Source organism: Dipodomys merriami, unplaced genomic scaffold, assembly GCF_024711535.1.
Source record: "Dipodomys merriami isolate MVZ:Mamm:240054 unplaced genomic scaffold, mDipMer1.0.p SCAF_151, whole genome shotgun sequence".
NCBI lineage: Eukaryota > Metazoa > Chordata > Mammalia > Rodentia > Heteromyidae > Dipodomys > Dipodomys merriami.
The window spans coordinates 1,009,227-1,017,560 of record NW_027202838.1 but is presented as its reverse complement, the minus strand read 5'-3'; the positions used below and the strand labels follow the sequence as shown (position 1 = coordinate 1,017,560).

Sequence of the window (8,334 nt, the reverse complement as noted above, 5' to 3'; positions counted from 1 at the left end):
AACATCATTCTTCAAGGAAATAGAAGCAATCCAAAAATTCATATGGAACAATAAAAGACCCCGAATAGCAGAAACAATCCTTAGCAGAAAGAACAGTGCTGGAGGAATATCAATGCCAAACTTCAAAATCTACAAAGCCATAGTAATCAAAACAGCTTTGTACTGGCACAAGAACAGACCTGAGGATCAATGGAATAGAACTGAAGACCCAGAAATGAACCCACAGAACTACAGCCACCTAATCTTTCATAAGGGCGCTAAAAAAAAATAGGATGGAAGAAAGACAGCCTCTTCAGTAAATGGTGCGCTGGCAAAATTGTTTAAACACCTATAGAAAACTAAAACTAAAGTTAGATCTTTTTTTTTTTTTTTTTTTTTTTTGCCTGATGTGGGGCCTGAACTCTGGGCCTGGGTGCTGCCCCTCAACCATTCAGCTCAAGGCTAGTGCTCTACTACTTGAGCCACAGTGTCACTTCTGGCTTTTTCTGCTTATGTGGTGCTGAGGAATCGAACCCAGGGCCTCATGCATGTAAGGCAAACACTGTACCACTAAGCCAAAGCAACAGCAACATACACAGACAATATATTGGAAATGATCTGTACAACTTGGGTAGGAGGATTGAGGGAGAGGGAAAGTAGGAGAAAACTGAGGGTAGGAGTTTGACAAGAAATGTACTTATTACTTTGTGTAACTGTAACCTCTCTGTACAATAAAAAAAAATTAAAAAGCAAGCAAAATGAGATTGGGTAAGGACCAGAGACCACGCTACAAAGAAAAGTTGGAAGAACACCAGGAGCCTTAGCCTTAGCACTGCCAATTTGGAGCCATACACTGGAACTTGGCATCAGTGCCCCTCCCTGCGGAATGGCAGTCTTGGCTAGTAAGCACCAGTGGGAGTATAGGTCATGGAAAGTGTGTGCACCTGTCCAAGGGCCCCAGAGCCAACCTCTCCAGTGGCCCAGCATTTCCCTTTGAGTCACTGGTACTTAGGAGGGCACAATGTAGGTACAGAGGTGTTTGGGATGGCATCTATTGTCTATCCAAGTTTGCAGCACCCATCTGATGCCTGCACATAGGGCATTGCCAATCTTTTGATGCAGCTGGGCAGGAGGTTCAGCTGGATAGAGAGGTTCTGGGTGGCTTGCCCAAGGTTCGAGCTTCAGAAAGGTGTCAGATCCAGCATGCCAGTCGAGAAAGGACTGGGTTTGGTGGCTTTGGCAGGCTCAGGGAAAAGGAGGGAAAGGAAGGGGAGGGGAGAGGAGGTGACTCACACTCTAGCCATTTTCAGCTCAGCTCTGCTGGAACTAATTTGAAACTGTTAACCCCAGGGGATTCTCAGGTCTCTGGTAGTGTCACCCAGCTCTCTTCTTTGTAGCTTCTCAAACATCAGGCCACAGCTCTTAAGCTCCACTGCTGACATGGAGTGGAGTTTTAGTTCTTAGCCCCACTTATCCAAGTGATTTGGGGTTTTCAGATTCTGGTGGCCAATCACTTCCATTTTGTATAGGGCTCAGCATCTCAGGTTTTTAACTCCTTGTGCATTGTGGATCCTTTCTCCTTGCCCCAACCCAACAAAACTTAGTTTACCATCATCCATCCTTGAGTTCAAGGGCTGACACCTGGGAGACCTCGGACTTCTGTGGCTTGTGGTGGCAGGAAAAATAATGATCTCCTGGCACCACTGGACCGGTGTGGTGGTTCATTGGCCACCATACATCTGACCACCAACTGCTTCCAACCACCCAAGCAACCCAATTTCCACAAATTACATTGTTTTTCATGAAAAACCAAGAATCTCCCATCCATTATGTGTGGATCTAGTTGTTCCAGCCTCCAGGGCACATTCCATCCTTGCAGCACAAGACCTGCATAGGAAAAAAAAAAAAAACCCCACAACGTATTTGCTTGCCCTGTACATACCTTGAGGTGAGCAAAAAGAAAATGAAAATTAATTTTTAACCATGAAGGAAATTGTGTACATCCAGGCTGGCCAGTGTGATAACCAGATTGGTGCCAAGTTCTGCAAGGTTATCAGTGATTAACACAGCATTGACCCCACCAGTACCTACCACAGAGAAAGACACCTGCAGTTGGACCACATCTCGGTGTACTACAATGAAGTCACTGGTGGCATATATGTCCCTCGTGCTATCTTGGTGGATCTAGAACCTGGGACCATGGATTCTGTTCTCTCAGGTCCTTTGGCCAGATCTTCAGACCAGACATCTTTGTTTTTGGTCAGTTTGGTGCAGACAACTGCACCAAGGCCATTATATAGAGGAGGCTTAGCTGGTCGACTCAGTCTTTGAAGTGGTGGGAAAGGAGGCAGAGAGCTGTGACTTTCTGCAAGATTTCCAGCTGACCCACTCCCAGGGAGGGGGCACAGACTCTGGAATAGGCATCCTGCTCATCATCAAGATCCATGAAGAGTATCCTGACCACAGCATGAACACCTTCAGTGTAGTACTCTCACCCCGAATATCTGACACTGTGGTTGAGCATGACACCACCACCCTCTCTGTCCATCAGTTGGTAGAGAACACTGATGAGAACTATTGCATTGACAATGAGACCCTTTCTAAGCATCTGCTTCTGACCACACCAACCTATGGGGACCTTAACCACCTCATCTCTGCCACATGAGTGCTGTCACTACCTGCCTTTGCTTCCCTGGCCAGTTCAGTGCTGACCTCTGCAAGCTGGTAGTCAACATGGTGCCCTTCCCATATCTCTACTTCTTCAGGTCTGGCTTTGCCCCTCTCACCAGCCATGGAAGTCAGCAATATTGGGCCCTCACAGTGCCTGAATTCACCCAGCAAGTCTTTGATGTTAAGGACCTGATGGCTTCCTGGTACCTCTGCCAGGGCCAGTACCTCACTGTGGCTGCTATCTTCCATGACTATATGTCCATGAAGAAGGAGATGAGCAGATGCTGAATGTGCAGCTACTTGGTGGAATGATTCCCAACAATGTTAAGACAGCTCTGTGGCATCCCACCTCATGGCCTGAAGATGGAAATCACCTTCATTGGCAACAGCCAGCCAGGAGCTCTTCAAGTGTATCTCTGAGCAGTTTATTGCTATGTTCTACAGTAAGGCTTTCCGTTACTGGTATACAGGGTGTGGATTAGATGGAGTTCACTGAGGGAGAGAGCAACGTGAATGGCCTCGTCTCTGAGTATCAACAGTACCAGGATGCCACCACAAAAGAGGAAGAGGATTTTGGAAAGGAGGCTGAAGAGGAGGCCTAAAGAAGAAACCCCCTATCACCTCAAGTTTTTCAATTCCCTCAGCCTTCTTCATCAGCTGCCTCTTTTCCTCTCTTTCAGAATTTGTTTCTGCTGCCTCTTTCTTGTTATTTTTGGGGGTGGTGGTGGTAGTGGTTAGAACAGTGCCTAGAACATATAGAAGGCACTCATAAATATTTGTTTGTTGAATGTCTCCTCTCTCTTTCCACTCTGGGAAAAAAAAACTATTTCTGCAATTCTGGATTACCTTTTAATTTCCTCCCAATACCCATTTATCAAGGTCTGTCCAGTTGATATTTCTGTTTCTCAAAATCGCAAGAAGCTGGGTCTTGTCCAGGTCTATTTAGAACCAATGAGGTGCTGAAATCATGTAAGTAGACAGGGGGAAGGGGTAGAAAGTTGGCTCCTTCATTACAAGGAGGGTGGGGTAGAATTTTCCATTCTAGGATAGTTTAAGAGGGAAATCAAACCATTTGAGAGGCATTGCCAGCTTTAGAAGTGTAACAAACAGTATTTATTATCTCTATTTGCAGTCTCAGTTGACTTGAACTCTCATCTTCTTTGGAGATAGGGCTGCTCTCCAGCTTTGTCTCATGGAATGTATTCCCTTCCTCAGATCAAAGAAAAGGAGGAGCCGGGTGCTGGTGGCTCACGCCTGTAATCCTAGCTACTCAGGAGGCTGAGATCCGAGGATCACGGTTCAAAGCCAGCCTGGGCAGGAAAGTCCATGAGACTCTTATCTCCAATAAACCACTAGAAAACTGGAAGTAGTGCTGTGGCTCAAGTGGTAGAGCTCTCGCCTTAAGCTGAAGAGCACAAGGACAGCGCCCAAGCCCAGAGTTCCAGCCCCACAACCAACCAAAAAAAAAAAAAAAAAACCCAAAGAAAAGGAGGAGCCAGTCCTGAAACAGAGAGGAAAGCCTTCTTTATATTGTTTTTCTTTGTATTTAGTTTCTATTTATTTTATATTATTTTTAATTTTTTTGTTATTATAAAGGTGATGTACAGAGAGGTTACAGTTACATGTCAGGTAAATTGTTTTTGTTTATTGACACAGGGTCTCACTAAAAGACCTATACTGTTATCTTTTTGTATCAACCTCTTTAGTGTATTGTCATGCCTGGCTGGGGAAATGCATTTTGTGGTTAACTATATGTTTAATATTTTTAGCTCTTTATGTTTCATCTGAAGAATTTTATTATTTCTGACAGCCCAGGAAATCTCTTTGGGCTTTTGTTTTTCTGAAAATGTCCTGATTTTGTCTCTACATTTTTTTTTTAATTTTTTGCCAGTCCTGGGGCTTGAACTCAGGATCTGGGCACTGCCCTTGAACCTCTTTGTGCTCAAGGTTAGCGCTCTAACACTTGAGCCACAGTGCTACTTCTGGGCTTTTTGAGTAGTTTATGGAAGATAAGAATTTCATGGGGACTTTTCTGCCTGGGCTGGTTTTGAACCATGATCCTCAGACCTCAACCTTCTGAGTAGCTAGGATCACAGGTGTGAGCCACCAGCACCTGGCTTGCCTCTATTTTTAGAGGATATTTCTCACTGGGCACTGATGACCCATGCCTGCAATCCTAGCTACTCAGGAGGCTGAGATCTGAGGAACACAGTTCAAAGCCAGCCCAGGCAGGAAACTCCATGAGACTCTTATCTCCAATTAATCACCAGAAAACCAGAAACGGAGCTGTGGCTCAAAGTGGTGAACTAGCCTTGAATGAAAGAGCTCAAGGACAGTGCCCAGGCCCTGAGTTCAAACCCCATGATTGACCCACCCCTCCCCCCCAAAAAAGGATATTTCTCTGCATATACCAGTCTAGGTTGACAGATTTTTCTTTTCTGTCAACACTTTCAAGATGATATTACATTTTCTCTTCTTCTTAGATTAGGTCTAATAAAAAGTAGATGGGATAGGGCTAGTGGGTTGTGCCTGTATTCCTAGCTACTCTGGAGGCTGAGATTTTAGGATTATGGTTCGAAGCCACCCACCCCTAGGCAGGAAAGTTTGTGAGATTCTTATCTTCAATAAACTACAAAAAGAAAAAGCTGGAAATAGAGTTGTGGCTCAAGTGGCAGAGTACTAGCTTTGAGCAAAGAAGCTCAGAGATAGCACCTAGGCCCTGAATTCAAGCCCCAGAATCAGCACAGGGGCACATGTGCTTGCACACATGCACACACGCACACACACACACACACACACACACACACACACACACACAAAGTGGATGGGTTTTCACTTTCCCAATGTGCAATACATCTTTTGGTTCTAATTTTTTGTTGTTAATTTGGCTGGTATACATGGGGTGCTTGAATTCAGTGCCCCATCCATCTTCATGGGCTTTTTTTTTTTTTGTCAGCCGTGGGGCTTGAACTCTGGGCCTGGGTGCTGTCCTTCAGCTCTTCAGCTCAAGGTAAACACTCTACCACTTGAGCCACAGTGCTACTTCCAGTTTTCTGGTGGTTAATTGGAGATGAGTCTCATGGACTTTCTTGCCCGGGCTGGCTTTGAATCTTAATCCTCAGATCTTAGCCTCCTGAGTAGCTAGAATTACAGGTATGAACCACCAGGCTTTCTTGATCTCAGCTGGTATTCTACCACTTGAGTCATGACTCCAGCTGGATAATTGGAAATGGAGTCTCATAGACTCTCCTGCCCCAGCTGGCTTTTAACTGAGATTGTCAGTTCTCAGGCTACTGAGTAGCTGGGATTACAGGTGTAAGCAAATGGCAACTTTAAGATGTTCTTTATCATTGGATTTAAGCAAATGGATAATGATATGCTTATGCATTCGTTATGATTATTCTGCTTTCACTTTATTGGGATATTGAATCTGTACATGATTTTCCATTGCATTCGGAAAAAAGAATTGACCATTGTTCATTTTTTTTTTACCCAAATAAGATTTTTTTTTTTGGTAGGTTGTGGGGCCTATACTCTGGGCCTGGGCACTGTCCCTCAGCTCTTCAGCTCAAGGCTAGTGCTCTACCGCTTGAGCCATAGTGCCACTTCTGGCTTTTTCTGCTTTATGGTACTGAGGAATCAAACCCAGGGCCTCATGCATGCAAGGCAAGCACTCTACCACTGAGCCACTTCCCAGCCCCTTAACTTAATAAGTTTTAGGGCAGGTTGTAAGTACTATTGGGGCTAGCTTTCCACTTGGTTCTTTGTTAAAATTTACCTCACTTTTCTGGTTCATTGGTTTGAATGAACTCCATGACCAATGTGTTCAGCTTCCGCAAAAACCTGATGGTTTTCATTAGGATTGCTTAGAACTTATGAATGGATTTAGGGAGAATTATCATTTTGGGACATGGTGGTTCTTTCTATCCAAGAACATGGTATCTGATGACAATTTTTGATGTCCTCATCAGCTTAAGACATTGGTGAAATGCTGTTGGTGTGATCACGTGTTTGAGGACCACTCTTTATTCAACCACAGCTGGGGGTTGAACTCAAAGCCTCATTCTTGCTAGTCAGGTGTTCCTCCCTTGAGCCATATCTCCAGCCCCTTAATGTATTAGTTATTGTCAAGATAGGGTTTCACTTTATGCCCAGCCAGACTGGACTGTAATCCTCCTACTTATATTTCCATGAACCACTGAGAGCAGGTGCATACCATTGTGCCCAGCCTTGGTTATGATGGAATCTCCTTTTTGCCTACTGACTTCCATTTCAACCTCCTGGGTAGCTCAGATTATAGGCTTGAGCAACTGGCTCTTCTTTGCTTTTTGTGGATATAAGCTCTTGATTGATACGTATCTTTTTTTTTGGGGGGGGGTCCAGTCGTGGGGCCTGAACTCTGGGCCTGGGCGCTGTCCCTTAGCTCTTCAGCTCAAGGCTAGAGCTCTACCACTTGAGCCACAGCACCACTTCCGGCTTTTTTCTATTTGCTTATGTGGTACTGAGGAATCGAACCCAGGGCCTCAGGCATGCAAGGCAAGCGCTCTACCACTGAGCCACCTTCCCAGCCCCTGATACGTATCTTGGGGTTCACTGAACCCTTTTTGTCATAGATTCTAGCCTTGGTATGTAAGAGACTTTCAGTAAATGTCGGTGGAATGAATAATTTCCACCTCAAAATCATGTTCACGGGGACCAGCAGATGGCTGAGACAGGGTTTCTGAATGTGTTCTGCCTGGCTGCCCAGCCTAGGCCAGCATCTGCCAGCCTCCAAGCGCTTGCCCACATGTTCTTGCTCACCTATTAGCTGGATACTAGCTGTAGCCCTGGTCTCAAGCCCTTAACTCACTTGGCTGTTATCAATTGGAACATTAATAATTACCCCCATTTAACCCAGACCCTCAGGAAGGATGCCTTAGGCCTTAGAGGAGAAATGGTCCCCGCTTGACTTCACAGCTTCAGAACCAAGTTTGACTATCTTTTCTTTTTTATTTCCACATAGCTCCCTTAGACTTTATCAGATCTGCTAGCAGCACCAGGGCAGGGCTGAACGGCAGGGTGAGGGTTGCCTTAGGGTAAGCTGGTGGTGAGAAGACTGTGCCTATGGCTCAAGAGTTTCTCTACCTCGGGGCTGGGAAGATGGCTCAGTGGCAGAGCGCTTGCCTTGCAATGCATGAGGCCCTGGGTTCGATTCCCCAGCACCACATAAGCAAAAAGAAAAAAGCCGGAAGTGGCACTGTGGCTCAAGTGGTAGATAGAGCACTATCCTTGAGCTGAAGAACTGAGGGACAGCACCCAGGCCCAGAGTTCAGGCCCCACAACTGGACCCCCCCCCAAAAAAAAAGAGTTACTCTACCTCTTTAGAGGGGCGCATAGCCTTCCTGATCTATCAGGCCTTGGGCCTCCTGTACTTGAGGAATTCCTCCAGGATTTTGGCACTTCACCAGATAATTGCCTCAAAAATGAGTATGTAGAAGCCAAGTTCCAGTGCTAGTAATCCTAGCTACTCAAGAGGCTGAGATTTGAGGATCACAGTTTGAAGCCAGCCCAAGCAGCAAAGATGATAAGACTTTCATTTTCAGTTAGCCCCCAAAAAAACCAGAAGTGGAGGTGTGACTCAATTGATAGAGTTGCTAACCTTGAACATGAGCATTCAGGCACTGAGTTCAAGCCCCAGTATTCATA

The 8,334-nt window shown here is 45.4% G+C and overlaps 1 pseudogene; it reads left to right on the top strand.

The window, feature by feature from the left end:
• The first annotated feature begins 1,962 nt into the window (after positions 1–1,962).
• Positions 1,963–3,251, top strand: LOC138827140 (tubulin beta chain pseudogene; annotated as a pseudogene).
• Positions 3,252–8,334: the final 5,083 nt, after the last annotated feature.